This window comes from Hyaena hyaena, unplaced genomic scaffold, assembly GCF_003009895.1.
Source record: "Hyaena hyaena isolate Hyena2069 unplaced genomic scaffold, ASM300989v1 scaffold_82, whole genome shotgun sequence".
NCBI classification, from domain to species: Eukaryota; Metazoa; Chordata; class Mammalia; order Carnivora; family Hyaenidae; genus Hyaena; species Hyaena hyaena.
The window spans coordinates 2,264,841-2,282,548 of NW_024080713.1; the positions used below are offsets into that span (position 1 = coordinate 2,264,841).

General features: G+C 49.0%; 2 long non-coding RNA genes across 3 annotated transcripts; both read left to right on the top strand.

Annotated features, from left to right (window-relative positions):
- Positions 1-3,090: 3,090 nt before the first annotated feature.
- Positions 3,091-6,043, top strand: LOC120233002. Of its 2 annotated transcripts, none has more exons than XR_005528694.1 (2): positions 3,091-4,087; positions 5,833-6,043. It is a non-coding gene; the product is annotated as an uncharacterized LOC120233002 (long non-coding RNA). The 2 variants fall into 2 exon arrangements; XR_005528695.1 differs by having other exon boundaries at positions 3,091-3,433.
- A 3,964-nt stretch (positions 6,044-10,007) lies between these two features.
- Positions 10,008-17,378, top strand: LOC120233012. Its single transcript, XR_005528696.1, has 3 exons — positions 10,008-10,077; positions 17,047-17,123; positions 17,223-17,378. It is a non-coding gene; the product is annotated as an uncharacterized LOC120233012 (long non-coding RNA).
- Positions 17,379-17,708: the final 330 nt, after the last annotated feature.

Sequence of the window (17,708 nt, forward strand, 5' to 3'; positions counted from 1 at the left end):
GTTTTGTTTATTTCTGACAGAGAGAGAGAGAGAGAGAGAGAAAGAGCATGAGCAGGGGAGGGTCAGAGAGAGAGGGAGACACAGAGTCTGAAACAGGCTCCAGGCTCTGGGCTGTCAGCACAGAGCCTGACGTGGGGCTCAAACCCACGAACTGTGAGATCATGACCTGAGCCGAAGTCGGACACTTAACCGACTAAGCCAACCAGGCACCCCTATAACACTCTTCTTGTAGGGGTGCCTGGGGGTTGGGCTCTGGATTTCAGCTCAGGTCAAGATCTTACGGTTGTGGGATGGAGCCCCGTGTAGGGCTCCTTGCTGCGCAGGGAACCTGCTTAGGATTCTCTTTCCCTCTCCTTCTTCCCCTCCCCAACTCATGCTTGCACGCTCTCTCTCAAAAAAAAAAAAAAAAAATTTTTTAAAGAACACTTTGTAAAAAAAAAATTTTTTTTTTAAAGTAAATGATTTGGTAAACAATGTTGAATTGCTTTGTGAAATTTTAGGACAAAGTCAAGTTACCATTTCCATGTCACTGACACACACACACACACACACACACACACACACACACACACACACACTCCATTCTATTCTAAACTCCAGGGCATGAAAGCACCCAGCTGAGGGCTGACCAGCATGTTTTTGCTAACGATCTCCAGTTGGGAAGGAAGGACAGATCAGGTCCGGAGCAAATCTCTGTAGGAAAACTTCAGTACAGTTTGTCTTGGATCAACTCGGTCTGGAGTCCAACTCCCAATAACATTTAGAGATAGCTCTCACCAGGGAAAAACACAAGCCTGAGTGTTTCTGAGAGAACGCGTATCAAGGTCTACTGCCTACGACTGCTGTACAACTTACTATCACGATATAACTTTTATGCTTATTATTTGCAACGGTAACAGTCATCCAAAAAATCTGTAACTTTTCACTGTGCAGTTACTGTGTGCCACGCACTGCTGGGCTTTGTGGGCTTCGATTTGTTTGATTCACCCAATTAACTTTTAGTGGAGGAGGTGCTCAAGAAGGAAAGCTCTAGGGGCCCTTGAACAGCTCAGGCAGTTGAGTGCCCACTTGGGCTCAGGTCATGATCTTGCAGTTCGTGAGTTCGAGCCCCACATCAGGCTCACTGCTCTCACTTCAGACAGTCCCTGTTTCAGATCTTCTGTCCCTCTCTCTTTCTTTGCCTCTTCCCCGCTAGTGTTCTATCTCAAAAATAAATAAAACATTTTTTTAAAAAAGAAGAGGGGCGCCTGAGTGGTTCAGTCAGTTGAGCCTCCAGGTTCAGCTCAGGTCATGATCTCGGGGTTCTTGGGTTCTAGACCCGAGTCGGGCTCTGTGCTGACAGCTCAGAGCCTGGAGCCTGCTTCAGATTCTGTGTCTCCCTCTCTCTCTGCCCCTCCCCTGCTCACACTGTCTCTCTCTACAATAAATAAACATTTTTTTAAAAAAAATTAAGAAGAAGGAAGGCTCTCAGTGGGAGAGCTAGGCTTTCAATTCCCCTTCTCTAAAGTGGGGGATAATAGCTGCGTGGAAGAGAGTAGTTGTGACGAGTACATGAAATAATGTAGATAGAGCACTTGAGCCCAGGTTTTTCCACTGTCATTTCACAGGCATCGAGAATTGAATGATACATTTTAAAAATATGACCTGTAATAATTTAAAAAAAAAACGGCAGGAAATGGAAATTTTTAAGATTCTAGAGTATTTCAATGTGCCCTTCAATATGTCCGTCCTTCTGGAGGTGAACTTGGGGGTGGTGTTTGATCTACTGGTCCCCAGGAGCCAGTCTCTGCTAACCCTGGCGTCACTCCACATCAAAGGAGACAGGAGAAGTCAGAGGAACCGAAATGCTGCCCACACTTCAAAGGGAGTTCCTCTTCCGGAAGTTGTTACAGCCTTTCAAGGAGGGTAAAACAGCAGTGCAGCTGGGGGGGGGGGTGCTGGGGGGGGGGACTCACAGCGAGGTACAGCGACGACATCTAACTGGCTTCCACGCTGGGACGTGGAACTTTCCGGGGTCCAAACAGTGCAGCGAGGACTGAAGATGTCGCTCTGTATACAGACTGCGGGCCCCTCCGCCTGGCTCCCCGGGCAGCAGCCGAGGGGCAGCGCGCAGCTCCGTCACAGAGCGGCCGTCACCCGCGGCCGGTCCCCTGCGGGCCGAGCCCCTCTCTGCGCTCCGTCAAGTCCACTCAGACAGCTCGGATTCCCGGGCTCCTGCCGTGTGGCTAACACATTGGATGGCTGGGTTTCAAAATCACAACCAGAAATAAAACACCCTCTATTTTGGGGGCGGAGATGGCGGGGATGCAGGGAAGTGAGAGATTCGGGGATGGGGGGGTGGTGGTGGTGAAGAGGGGCCCTAAAATGATCCGTCTCCTGAACAGGTGCTCTGGGCCCAGCATTTGAAATCCCCCTCTCCCAGCCCCCCCCACCCCCCGCCTTAGGCCCTCAGCTAAGCTGACTGTGGACAACAGACCCGTCTGCACCCCACTTTTTAGTGACGGGGGTGGGGTGGGGTGCGGGGGCAGAAACAGGCTGCGACGGCGTGGGGGATTTCCCGGCGCTCCCCTAATAGGCTCGGGAGGCGGTCAACGGCGGCGGCCCCTCCGGAGGGCCCTGGGGTACCCCCTCGGCGCGCACGTACTCCCCGCCCTTAAGCATCCCCCTTGCCCCTGCGCGTTCACAGCCTCTCAACACCCTACTAACCGCCCCCGCCCCCCCTCCCCGAGCCGGTTCGCACCGCCCAGCCCACCCCCCCCCCAGCACACTCTGACCCCGCGCGGCCCCACCTCACCCCCCTGCGCACCCCCTCGCCGGCGCAGCCCCGGGTGTCTCGGGACCCACCCCCCGCACCCCCTGCCGAGCCCGCGCGGGGCGGGGGCCGGATGCGGAGACGTGCCGCACGTGCGCCGCGCGGGGATTGGCAGCGCGCGCCCCGCCTGCGCCCCCGCGGCCCCGCCGAGCTCCGGGGCGCGGGCTGGTGAAGGGCGTCCCGAGCCGCGGCGGCTGCGGCCGGCCCGGAGCGCGGGGGGCCGCCGGGGCGCGCGGGGCCGGGCTGCGGGGCGCGCGGCGGCGGGGGAACAATGACAGCCGGATGGCAGGGGGGTGGGGGCGCGGGAGCGGCCCCCGGAAAGCGCCGCTAACGGCGCGGGTGCGCTCTCGCTCGGCGCTGCTAAAACGGGCTTGCTCCGAGGGGCCGGAGATGCTGTTGCTGCCGAGTGAAAATACTTTCAGTAAGTGATGAAAAAATTTTCCACTTTATTCGGTTGTTGGCTGGGGCCCAGTGCACTGACGTCCCAGAGTTCTTCGGGGAAGAGCCGGGAGGTTTCCAGCATCCTCCGACCTGAGTGTCGCCGGGAGAAGAGTTAAGACCGAGCCTGAACATTGTAACGCACCTGGCGGCGCTTGAGAAAGTGACAAAGGCACAGCTCAGGTGCGTGGCTCAGGGACTGATGCCCGGGCCCAAAATTGTGTCCATTAAGGGACTGGTAATGGCTGGGCTTAGCCCGGGAAGGTTCCCCGAAGAAGGCGATTTGAGGGGAGGCTGTGGCTGCGCGGCCTAGGACAGGAAGAGCAGTCCGGGACGGGCCGAGCGCGTGGACGGCGCTCCCACCGGCTGCCTGGGGACAGGAGGCAGCAAAGGCGCCAGCAGCCCTCAGGGGTTCTCGGGTGCGAACCACGCAGGGCCTGTGGCTCCTGGTCCCAGCTAGTCAGCCAATGAAAGATAGACGCAGGGGACCCTCCCCACCGCCTCCACCTCCAGCCATTGTAAACTTACTCACCTGCGGAGGAATTGCCACTGGAAACATTCTGGGACACATGGCCAGAGGCTTCTCTTGGGGGTTGCTTTCCCAGGAGCCCACGACAAGTGTCTATCAAGGACCAAAACACCAGGAGCGTTCGATCAGTCATTCTTTGGGATCAGAGCGCCTGCTGCTTGTAAAGCCATACCAACGCCATTACCAGCGGTGAGGGGGCAGAGAGGGAAAGTAAGAAGGACAGAGGAAGAGCCATGCTTCTGCCCTGAGCATCTTAGAAGGGTTTGTGCCCCTCTTGTACGTCCCGCGTCATGCTCCCTGCTGTAAAGGTCAGCGTCTTGGATTTGTGTAATGCTTTACAGTTCCAAACTGCTTTCACATGCGTGATTTATCTGGTGATCACTGGAAACTATCAGACAGGTATTACTACTCATGTTTAACCAGCGGAGGAAGTGACGCTCAGATTAGCTAAATCCTATACCCAAAGTGATACAGGCTTTAGTGAGAGTGGGGGACCGGCACTGTGTTCCGGCTGCAAATCCAGGGCTTTAAGTGCATCCGAGGAAGGAAACCAGGCCTGCCTCATGCTTCTGGTGCCCAGGGCACACCCAACAATTAAAATGAAATCCAGAAGGACTAGGGTAATTTCTTCTCTTAGTCATTGCTCTTTCAGACTGTCCCCTTGCAACACAGGTGAGCTCTGGTATTATACCCCTGTGTGTGAAGAAGGGGTTCCGTTGGAACTCCAAGGAAAGCCAGGGAAGAACGGAATGGGGATGAAGACTGGTCACCAGTTGGGGCTCTCTTCCTAATCCACACCTACTCGTTAGGCCGACTCAGCCCTCCCTCACCCACTGGAGATGCTTTCTTCCTGTCCCAGGCTGGGCCTGGCCTGCCCCAAACAGGCTGCACCCAGGGGTACAGGGAAGCCTGTACCTCAGCCACTGCCATCTCACCCCTCAGGAAACAAAAACATCACACCCCTCCCATGGCCATGAGAACACTGTTAAAATGAGTCTGGCTCCTAGAGGACTGTCACTTGAGCTGTGGTCTCTGCCAAGCCACCACACGAAATCTCTGGCCTGTTCAGCAAAACAGATAATCCTCCGTGGTTCCCAAGACTGAATGGCCATCACAGTCAAGCTTTTTAAAAATGCACATCAGGGTACCTGGGTGGGGCAGTCAGTGAAGCGACCGACTTCGACTCAGGTCATGATCTCGTGGTCCACGAGTTTGAGCCCCGCATCGAGCTCTGTGCTGACACTCAGAGCCCGGAACTTCCTTCAGATTCTGTGTCTCCCTCTCTCTGTGTTCCTCCGCCACTCGTGCTCTGTCTCTCTCTCAAAAATGAATAAAAACAGTAAAAAAATTTTTTTCGGGACACCTGGGTGGCTCAGTCTGTTGAGCGTCCGACTTCGGCTCAGGTCATGATCTCATGGTTCGTGGGTTCGAGCCCCACGTCGGGCTCTGTGCTGACAGCTAGCTCAGAGCCTGGAGCCTGCTTCAGATTCTGTGTCTCTCTCTCTGACCATCCCCTGCTCACACTGTCTCTCTCTCTCTGTGTGTCTCTCCTAGAAATAAAATAAAACATTTAAAAAAAAGGGAAAAATAAAAATAAAAATGCACATCACTGAGCACATCTCTGGATTGAGATTCAAGAGGTCGTGGATGTGTGCTATTTGTTTTGTTTTAAATACTCTGAAGTGATTTAGATGATCAGGCGGGTTTGGAACCCACAGACTGTAGAATGACTCTCATCTGAATGGGCGGATTATTGGTCAAGTGGGGAACCTGTCATTCGGATGTTCATCTTGCCTAAGAATGGGCAGAAGGACAGCTCCATTCATGAGAGCCCAAAAGGGAACTAAAACCGCTCGTGGTAGGAAAATGCTGTATTGAGTGTAAGACCTTAGAGGAATATAAGGTAGGGAAGTGAGAATGGGTGGGAACTTATTTTCACAAAAATAAAATTAAAGAGTCAGTAATCTAAATAGAGATAAGGTCCGTGGCTTACATTTACGTGACTTCTCTTCTGATCAATGGACCATGTTTGCTTCATTTCCTTACTCTCTAGATGTGCACTGTTCCTACAGCCACGTGTGGGTGCGGATCCCCTAAAATGTGCCTCGTCCAAACTGAACTGTGCTGTCCATGTAAGAATCACACTGGATTTGAAAGACTTAGTGAAGGAAAGTGACAGCTCGTGGACACCTTTAACACTTATTATGTGTTAGAAGAATATTGGAGAGCCACTGAATTAAAATCAAATACATTATTAAAATTAATTTCACCTGTTTCTTTTACTTCTTTTCATGTGGCTCCTAGAAAACTTTAAATTACATATATGGTTCGTAGGGGCTGAGAACGTTCTTGATCTGGGAGATGGAGGTTTATGTGTATGCGAGTAGGTGTTGAATTCATCCAACTGTGCCCTTAAGCCTTGTGTACTGTACTGCTATATATAAATAAAATTCAGATTAAAAATTTAAAGACAAACAAACAATGGATTCCTGTTGCATTTAGAGCAAAAGCTAAGCTCCGCTCCTTGGCCGCCAGGCCTGGCCAACTCCTCTCCCTCACCCTATACCAATGTCCCCATGGCTCACTGACCTTCCCACTTCTCAAATGTGCCTCGCTCACACCCATCTTGGGATATTTGCATGTGCATTTTCTTCCTTGACCATCTGTATCAGGAAATATGTTTTATCCAAAAGGAACAAGAAACCCAAATTGGCTCACACATTGAAGGGAGTTTACTGGCTGTAGACCTAAGTCCAGAAGCAAATCAGGCTCCAGCCAGGCTATAGTCAGGGACTTGGATCCTTTTCTCTGTGATTCTCTGGGTGCTCCCCTCAACCGGTCACCCTTATCCTCATGCTGACCTCCTCATGCAGCAAAAAGGCTGCAGAAATCCCTGGCCTCACATCCATATCCCACCTCCTCCAAAAAGAGAGTTTCTTGTTCTCCAACACTCAAAGGCAAGTCCTGGACTTCACCTAACCAATCCCTTAGCCCAAGAGAATCCCACACACTAACTGGTGTAACCCTGAACCAGTCAGTGCTCAAAGGACCCTAATTAGAATTAGGTGGTGAAAGCCCCATGCCTCCCAAGTCTCAAGGCTACAATGTGTTTGAGACCTTCAGATGGGTCACTAGACCACCCTACCACCTTGAGTCACTGTCTAGACCAGTACTTGGCAAACATTTCTCTCAGGAAAAAGAGTAGATAATGAAGGCTTGCATGCCTCCTAAAAGTCTGTATTTTAGAATCCTTAAAAATATATAAATTATTCTTAGCTCATGGCCTTACCAAATAGGCCAAGGGCCGGATTTGACCCAAGGGCCAGGTTTGCCAACCCTGATCCAGACCATCATGACGCTTGTGATGTCTAAACGTACCTCGTTTATTTCTCTCCCCTGACTATGACGTAAGCTCCAGGAGAGCAGGAACCACGTCTGTCTCGTCTTCCACTGTCTTCTCAACCCCAAAACGGTGCTGCGCACAGAGATGCTCATTAAATCCTCACTGGATGAACGATGAGAAAAACTTTAGGGCAGAGTAGGAGGTCGCAGTGCCTCACTCTGGCCTGGCGTTTTCTGCCCTCTCTATCTAGAGGACACAGATGCCCCATCCAGGGCAGGACGCCGCTGGTCCACGAGATGTCTTTATGCAAACCAGGAAAAGGAACCGCCTCTGGCTGGTGCAACCCAGCACCCAGGGCCGTGGTGAGGGCCGAGGGCTGGACAGCGACCGGCGGCCCCGGTGGAGTTCCGAGTCAGAGTTCTAAGAACTCACCTGCTTTTATTGTCCCCACTCTTCTCCAGCGGAATCCTCTGGTTGTGCTCGGCTTGGTGCCTTGACTCTCTGTTCTCTCACCACAACTCCCAAAACCCTCTTGTTCTGGTTTTCAGCAAAATGACTGCAGTTTGCACGGATTGAAGGGAAATTCTTATTGGGTACCTAGATGGGCATCCAAACCTAACGGAATGTGCTGGAAAGTGCCGGAATGTTCTGGAAAGCACCGCTGGGTTGGTATGCAGCTAGGGAGGGATTTCTGTCCTGTGAGCTTACTAAAGCTCAAGAACGACGGTGGGAACTTCGCAGAAGGGCCAAAGTTGTCAAGGAAATGGGGAAGCTATTGTGAAAATACAGAGTAGTATGTTGAGGGTTCTTCCATCTGGGAAGACAGAAGTCAAGAAGGAATAACATCTGTTTGATCACGAATGTTATGGTGAGGGTGGTCATGAACTCACTCACCAAATCCTGATCTAAACCAGGGTGCGCCGCTCAAAGCTTGAGAGAATTCCGCTGAGGAAGAATAGGAGAAAATCTGACTTCACTCGGTGGGTGGTAAGCTCATAGAACTCATTACCCCAAGGAGGAATCAGGCGGGAAATAAAAATGCCCAGTAACCAAGACAGACTTAATGACTTACAAGAGGAATGAGGACGCCTTGGGATATCAGGATGTGCTCTTAGAAGTGGCTGACAGGAAGCAGAACTTCACATTGCTTCCCTGCGTATCCCTGGAAGGGACAGAGCTCCAAGCGGAAAGATCACAAGCCATGGCTGTACGCCACCCCATGTCTTGGGAGGTCTGGAAGATTCCCTTGCTCAGGGGAAGGGGGCCTCATCGATCAAAGAGTGGCTTTCCCAACTTGGGTTCCTCTAGGCCAGCTACAGTCTATCACTGGGAATCTGGAGATCATTAAGATCATAAAATGATGTTTGTGGAAACATTACATAAATGCCTACTCAGTGGAAACTCGCCTGTTGTCATTACAATAGCTAACATATATTATGTGCTATGTGCTGTTATAAGTACTTATTTAATCCTTATAATAACCCTGTAATATGGGTACTATCATATCATCACCCTATTTGACAGATGGGAAAACTGAGGCACAGAGAAGTAACTCTTTCAAGGTCCCACAGCTAATAAGTGATCCAGGATTCAAACTCAAGTTGCCTAGCTGTGGAGGATGTAATTTCCCCCATGAAACCAAGGTTAAGGCCACCCCCACAGTTCTACTGAGGAAGGCACGGCTCAGCTCCAGTCAAGTGTTGCTAGGAAGGAATGCAGGCCCATTGTGCCCGCACAGATTTTTTTCAAGGAAAGTCATGCGAGTCGACACCAGACTCTGGATCGAACAAATCCAGCTAAATGTAGCCTGAGGTCATATGGCTCCTGACTTCTGCTCTACCCACAGCTCCTCTCCGGCAGCCTGTCTCACAGACAAGATACTCACTCGAGTCCCTAGGCATGTGCTCTGATTGGAAGGACGGACTCTCGGGGCTGGGGTGCTTCTGTGACTGGGGGTCTCGCCCCAGTGGAACAGATCTGGTGCCCCGGCCACTCAGCAATGTCCAGGAATCTCTCTGCTCCCTTGCAGTTCCGGGACCCAAGGAAACCATGAATGCCATCACTGAAAGTGGCATCCAAGGCTCTGAGGCAGAGAGAGAGGTGGGTGTGTGGGAGGATGGGCCCTGTGGCATAGAACCTGATCATCGAGAACAAGCGCATAAACCGCACAAAATGTTTAGAACCCAGGGCTACACCTCAGAGCTGGTGGGTGTGAGAAAATTGGCAAAGCAGAGGCAGGGCAAGGACCCGTGGCATCAAGTGGAGCCTTCATTCAGGGTCACCCCTAGGGTTGGGCAGGTTGTGCACTGCACCTCAAGTGGGACAAAGAGGACTGAGGGCCTTTTTAAAGTTTGCACAAAGGCACTATCTATTTGCTAAACTGAGCACTCCTGAGGCTGTGTCTGCCTTTTCTAATTCATATCAAGTCTCCCTATGTAGCAGGAGGACCCTGAAGAAATGTGGGGTGCTGCTCTACAGCACGGGGCCTGATGTGCCACCTCAGGGCAGGGCTCCGAGCTCCGTGACAGGACCGAAGCTCAGGACACCAGGATCTGGAGCTCACTGCACCAGCCGGTGCTCCAGGGAGGAAGCAGACGGAGGGCCAGGAGGCCAGCCTGCCAGAGGACAGAGGCTCAGCTTCCTCATTCTGTCCCCAGTGAGGAGGGCAAGGTCCACCCAGCCCCTGTGGGGAGCAGGAAGTGAGAGAAAAGGCCACACCTGGGCACACGACCCTTTATTGCACAAGAGCCCCACCCCTTCATAAATGTGGCTTAAACAGCGTCCTGGATCCTGACCAAACAGATTACACCAGCAGATTACCCTGGGGGGGGGGGGGACGGGGGCAGGGGGAGGGAGGGGGAGCCAGCAGAGGGGTGGAGACTTTCTCTCTTCCCGACAGAAGGTGGAACCAACAGAAAGAATCTCAGTTAATCCTCACAATTTCCCTGGTCACAGGTAAGGAAACTGAACCAGGAGCTAAAGAAAGATAAGGAATTGGGTCAAGATCACATAACCAGTAAGTTGCAGAAGTGGGCTTTGAACCTGAGGTGGACGCTGTGGCCTCTGCCCGGGTTCCGCTTCAGGGCTGATGACAGCTCACGGCCAGTCCCTCCCCAGGAATAGCCCTTCCTGAAGGGAGCCACCCCAGCCCAACGCTGGCCTCTTCCTGGGGGCAGCCCCCATCCAACTCAGCCGTGCAGGGGTGGGGCGGGGTACAAAAATCAAGTCCCCTGCCCCAATTTGAGACAATTCCAAAGGGCCACCTTGCTTCAGGGTTTTTATTGCAACTGTTGCATGTCAACATCTCCCTCTGCTTCCCTCATTCTTAGAGCTGCTGCTGGGGGTTGCGGGGGTGGTGCATGCTCCCCAATAAACTCTCTGCATGCAAATCTCCCTCTTAGAATTGCCTTTGGGGACATCCCACCTAAGACCCCTGCATCCCCCACTTTTCTGAAACACTACCTCCCACCTCGAGCTTGCCAGGATAGAAGAATCTAGAAATCCAGTAGGGAGGGTGAGGCAAACCAGCAATGAGCACCAGCAGGAAGCCACCATCACCCCCAAGGCAGAACAGGGCAGAACAGGGCAGAACAAGACAGCGCTACCCCAGCCCAGGATCACCCAGCAGAAGCTGGGACCGCAGGAGGTCACAGCGGGTCGGTCTGGGAGAAGCAGAAACCCCTACTGAAGACACCCTTGAAGTTCGGGAGTGTAAGACCCTGGCTCCTCCCTTCTTCCCTCCTCAGCTTGATGATTACAGACTACTTAGAAGCACAGACCATGAATACCCACATTTACGTTTGCACCTATTTAGGTAATATTAAAAACTAAAAAGGTTAAGTCAATTTCAGGTCCCTTCTGAAAGGGAAACATTGCTGTGGAACGAGAGCATCATCAGCCTCAGCCCCGGCCCTGCACACCCTCAATGTCCAGACTTTCTACTGCTTTGACCCCTTCTGGATTGGGGGTGGGTGGCCCAAAATGGCCTGGACAGCCAGGGGACTTTAGAGCCAGAGGGTCCATCCTTTGGAGGGACCCCCTAACTTTAGGGGGCCATCACTCCAGGGCATTAAAGTCACCTCGGGGCTTGTGAATCTCAATCTAGACGAGGGGGTGCGTGTGTGCAGTTTCCTTCTCTGGTTCACGGGAGAAGGACTGTGTGTGCACATCTTTTAAAATGAAGAGGAGTCATTGGCCTTGGTCATGGATGGAATGTGAATATATTTGGTTTGTACTGTGTGGAGGGAAAACTCCTCTGGCCTGTCCCCAGGGAAGGAAAACAGGTCCAGTGGAGAGATGAGGACCGGGGAGCCCAGCCCCGCCCGCCCCCTGGCTCCCAGGAGGCCAGGCCCCGCCCTGGAGACAGGCTGCCATCAGTTTGTTTTCCAGTGGGCTGGAGACCTGGGCTGAAGGCACATCTGCTTCTGTTTATTCTTCCTACTTATCTTAATGGGCCCCCACCCATCACTCCCTGTTACCCCTCACCACCGCCCTCACCATGCTGGGACACTCAGGTGTCCCTTGCTGCCCTGAGCAAAGACTCAGGGCTGGGGGAAGGTGGGGGCCAGGCTGGAGACTTGGTGTCCTGAGTTAAGGGTCCTCACTAATCACCCCCCGCCAAGCTCAACTGGACACTACGGTCAAAGTGGAAAAGAACCAAATGAGTAAAAGGCCAAAGATTCTCCTCCTGGGAAGGAAAGCAGGAAACTGGCAAGTTGCTAGGGGCAACCTTAGCTCTAAGAGAAATGTAATTACATTTAAATTTCAGGTTACACCTAGGCTAATAACTACAACTGGAAATTCCTGTGGGGAGGAGGAAGTTTTCTCCCGTTAAGAGATAATAGAGAGTTACTCGCCCTTGAACCCAGAACAGTCAGTTTCGTACAGGAAGAACTTCAGTCACATAGGGCCCCTGCTAGCCAATAAGGCACCTCTGTGCAGATTAGAAAAAGGGGCCCCTTTGTCCAGGCAGCTGCCCCCTCACTTCCCAGCACCCGGGGACAGGAGAAAAGGGACAGTTACATAAGCCTAGCAGCTCTCTCTCCCTCCGCTCTCCCTTTCATTAACGTGGACAGCCCGAGCTCTGAAGAGACTACCCCAGAAGCAGAGAAAACCACTGGTAGCTGTGAGAGGAGCTTGAAAGGCTTTTAACACTAACTTGGTCCAAAGTCTCTGCTCTATTTCATTCCATGATAAGGCTTCTGGTTGAGTTGTAAGAAAGCTTTCTAATCATGTTCCAGGACTGACCCGGGTTATCCTTAACTGTGATTATTGGCAATTTAGAAATCATGAGAAAGGTACCAGATTTCTCAAGGATTTTCTTTTTTTTTTAATTTAATGTTTTATTTTAGAGAGAGTGTGAGTGGGGGTCTGAGCGACAGAAGGAGAGAGAGAGAGAGAAAGAGATTGAGAATCCAAGCAGGCTCCATGCTCAGTGAGGAGCCCTACATGGGGCTTGATTCCACAACCCTGGGATCATGACCTGAGCCAAAATCAAGAAGAGTCAGGCACTCAAGCAGCTGAGCCACTGGGTGCCCCATCAAAGATTTCCTTCTTTAAATTTTGCTTAATACCTGTCATCATCAAGCATGGTTTTTTGTTTTGTTTTTAATTGTAGACTTCATGAAGCTCCATTCTTTTTAAATAGGGTTTTTTTTTGTTTTTTGGTTTTTTTTGGTAGCAAAATTGGCAATGTAGCAGGGTGGTTCCAAGCCAGATTTTGGAATCAGAATGATCTAAGTTCCAATTTTAACTTCCCTAATTGCTAGCTGAGTGGCCCTGTGCAATTTACTTAACTTCTCTACACCCCAGTGTTCTTGTCTATAAAATGGGGATAAGTAAGAGTATTTACCAGAAAGAACTGGCACATGAACTAAATGAGGCGATGCATGGAAAACACTTACAAAGTGCCAGGCACACAGTACCTAACACTCATTAGCTACTCTTAAGCTTCTTTTAGATGGTTAGGGAAAGTGACACCTTACTTCTGAGTAACCGAGAAGGTTGACCATGTTTTCTGTCCCTTGGAGAAATGGCTGGTTCCCTGTCTGGGGCAGAGAAAGTGAAACTGGGGCATCAACTTGTGCCAAAAGACTAGGACATGTTCAAAAACATAGGAGATATACAAGGGATTCTTACTGGCCAAATTCGGGACAATTTAAGCATCAAAGTGAATAATGACTACAATGCATAACATGATGAATAAAACAAACTATGTGTCCATAGTGATATTCAAAACGAGAGGGGAAGGAAGGGAAGTAGCTAATAAAAATGGAAGGAAGAATAGAATTGGATATCACTATTTTGCAGCCCCCAATGAAACAAGTGATTTATATAAAGTTTATCAATGGAGCCACTGGATAAAAGTTTACTGGACAGTAAGATACTCACATTGCCACAGATGACCCACATATTATCAAGAGGGAAATGTCCCTTTACAATAGAGAGACCTGGGAGTCAACATCTTAACTGAGTAATCAAACTGAGCATCACCAATACTCCAACAATTATACACCATCTGATGTAACAGAATCTTTTTTTAAGGTTATTTATTTTGAGAGAGAGAACAGGAGGGGCGGACAGAGAGAGAAAGAGAGAGAAAATCTCAAGCAGGCTCTGCACGGTCAGTGTGGATCCCAATGTGGGGCTCGATCTCACAACCATGAGATCATGATCTGAGCTGAAATCAAGAGTCAGACACTCAACCAACTGAGCCACCCAGGTGCCCCTGACATAATATAACCTGAAATACACAATACCACCTGTGGATTATTCCTGCCAAAGTAACTACCACGAATCTAACCAAGCCTCAAGGCAACATTACAGCGTATGAGAAAGATGGAGAGAGAGGAACAAGAAAAATTAAGAAGATAAACTCACATGTGGAACAGACCATAAGACAACTGATGGGTGACAAAGGCTCTCTCCTTGACCAGACTTTAGTCAGCCTCCTTTGAACGTCTTTTGATTAGGCTTTGACCTTGGTCCCCACTCTCTCTTGAGGCTGCCCAGCTAGTCTTAGCAAAGAATCTTGCTAAATCATCCCCCACCCTTGACTTTCTGATCACTCTTGACTTCCGATCAAGGTCTTCATCACCGAGCTTTGATGTCTAAGCCCTTGACCTGCCTTTAGCGAGAGTCGGGCCAGTGTAGCAAGAATCCCACTTGGCCTTGATGTCTGCTCTTAGTACTTCCACTGACGCCCTCATCTTGCTCTTTGGCCGCAAGTCTCCACCTGTCCTTGTTTCAGAGCTGAAGACGATCCTTCTCCCTTATTACAATATCTTCATTATCATTTGAGAATAACTTTTTCATTAACACTTCAAAAAGTTACTGTCATTTTTTTTTTAAAGGTGGATTACTTTAGAATCAAAGAGGTTAGAAAGACTTAATGATCCAACGAATATAAGATACCGTGATTGGATTCTGACCAAAAAAGAAAAAAAAAATGTACAAAAGATATTTGGAGGACAACTGGATCCAATTGGATCCTTTTGATGGACTGGATATTATAAAAGTATTGTTAGTTTCTGCAGGTGTGATAATGGTACCGGTTATGAGGAGGATGTCTTTGCTCCTGTGAAATACCCGCATTTTGGTAACATCTGTATTTAAAGGTTGTCTTAGTTTCCTAGAACGGCTGAAACAAAATACCACAAGTGGCATGGTTTTCAGTAACAGAAACTTGCCCTCTCACAGTTCTGGACGCTAGCGGTCTGAAGTCAAGGTGTTGGCGGGCCATGCTTTGTCAGAAGGTTCTGGGGGAAGATCCTTCCTCGCGCCCTCCCAGCTCCTGGGCATTCTGGCAATCCTTGCTGCCCCCTGGCTCGGGACCACATCAGCTCTACTCTCTACCTACAAGTCACATGTCCTCCCCTGTGTGCTTCTCTGTGACTTCAAATCTCATCTCTCTCTCTTTATAAGGACACCAGTACTGGATGTAGGGCTCACCTTCTCTAGATCATGCTCACCTTAACTTGATTACATCTGCAAAGGTGCTACTCATAGGCAGGTCACATTGACTGGTATGAGGGTTGAGCACTTCAGGGGAACGTAATTCAACCCACAACAGGGGCGAAATGTCAAGATGTCTGAAATTCACTTTCACTTATTTTGGCCAAGGAAAAAAACCACCTTAACTAGAGAAAGTGTGAGAAAGGAAAAAAATTAATATAGTGAATGTGATCATCGTGAAATCTAGGAAGGTTTAGGGGGGAGTATTGTATTCTTTCAAATTTTCTATAGGTTTGAAAATTTTCAAAATCAAAAATTGAAGAAAATTTAAAAATACAAATAAATAAACAATTGAAGGAAAACCAGACTCCTGACAATTATGCCATCCACAATCCTATTGTTTCATATATATCTATAATTTTTAAACAAGCATTCCCATTTTTAATGAGCACTTCAAGTTGATTCCAATGCACTGCTAGGGTTGAAAAAACACTATAAATGTTAATATTATACCATACTATTAAAAATACTATTGGCGTGGCTCATTCAGTTAAGTGTCTGACTTCGCCTCAGGTTATGATCTCACAGTTCATGAGTTCAAGCCCCACATGGGACTCTGTGCTGACAGCTCAGAGCCTGGAGCCTGCTTTGGAACCTGTGTTTCCAGCTCTCTCTCTCTCTCTGCTCCTCCCTGGCTCATGCTTTCTCTCTCTCTCTGTCTCTCTCTCTCTCTCAAATAAAAATACTACTAATACTAAATAGTAAATATATTATAAATATATGTACACACTAAAACACTAAATATATTTTGTAAATATAAATACTAAATATTCTAAATAATACTATCCTTATATTTATAATACTCAATACTCTAACTATCATAAATACTGAAAATGTCATAAACTCACATGGATGTATTTAAATCTCCTGCTCATTCTTTCTATCAACACACTCTAAGATGTGTCTTTTTTAGAGTATAAATTTACGTAAAATTGTGTCAATCAAAACACACACATACACACACTCACACAAGATGGTATTTCAGGGAACACTGGCCAATGTAACAACGTGTACCAATCTATCATTAGGTATATATATCACAGTAGGGAGTTACATCCAAAGTAAGTTCATTTCTCCTGAAGAGGCTTCAGCTAGGATTTTTCATCCCTCTCTCTGCTCTTATCTGTCTTATGGGTATATGCTTTTTTATTTTAAAGTCTCTTTACCCACATTTTCGTGGGGCTTGGGGAGGAGGCTGAGGCCGATGCACATGTTCAGTCTGCTGTGTTTAATGGGAGGTCCTCAGAGCCCAAAGTTTTCAACCCTAATTTTATTGAAAGAGGCTGCTTCGTGTAAATCTAGTCCCAGTTTCAAAATGGAAGTCAAGGAGAAATATGACTTGATTCACATATTTTGAAGACCACTTTCCAAAAATGCTTTTGGCCTATGTGGTTAAGTCTGAATTATCAGTCTAAGTATAATCATCTGACCATCGTGTGTGGACCGGGTCTACACAGCTCCGACCCAAAGCCCCAGCCTCGCCCCTTCTGCTGAACACCAGTGCCCACAAACAGAAGGTTCCCCTTCTCTCGCCCTGGAATAAACAGGAAGGTCTCTTGGAGCTGTGGTCTCAGGACTATAGTCCTGCCCCTAATTTCTTCAGACCCTTTTCTAAGAACTGAGTCATTGCAACATCGCACTCAGCCAGCTGCCTCAGCACAAGAAAAGCTTTGCTGTGGTGTGAGGTTTTGCGGGCTGCAGACTACATCTAGGTCAGCGAATTAAACTCCGCGGTGTGGTTACAGAGTCCAGCCTCATCTAGCTCAAGGGCAGTCTAACTTCAGCCTCTGGGCACTGGCTCTTTGGCGCCTGGGATACCCGGCCCCTCGGCGGGTGTTTAAGGTACGCCACTGCAAGTTGAAACCACTGGATGACATGGGTCTAAACTCAGAATCTTGTTTTCTCCACCAGGGCTCCAGGGTCTGAGAGTACAAGTACTCCGCTCCTGCAGACACGGAGATTTGTGTGTGCAAATTGGGACAAAAGAGGTAGGTGGAGAAGTATTTCTCTGTTCCTTAGTTTCATCTACTACTTGTGTTTTTTTTTTTGCTGCCACGATGACTCAAACATGAGCCTTTTTTTCTCAGTTCCCTTTCATGGAAGCTTTTAAGAAGAATTTCACAACAGATGGCCAACTGGTATACCTAGATAGGGTTTTACAAAAGGCAGTAGCCAATGAGGCGGAGTCACCTGATTCAGGAACTGGGTCTCAGATTTAGAGTGGATAAAAACCCCAGAAACTAAGTTATGTTAAAAATTCAAAATAAACAAAGATCCAAAACAACTCAGCAAATACTTACTTGAGGGCCTGCTGCTATCCAAGGCTCAGGAATACAGACATGAAAACCAGAGGTGCCTCTCAGGAGCTCTTTGACAATGGAGAAAGTGCACCACCATTCTAGTGGATGACTACACTTTTTACTTCCTAGCACCTACTCAGGCTTCCGGAAATAGTACCCCAAGTTCACTCTGGGGAAAACCCCTCCTTCATTCTCTGTGCTTTCATTGGAACTAGATCTTCCCCTGGCTCTAGAGCTGAGATACAAACTCCGGCCTGGTTATAGTGATTGTTC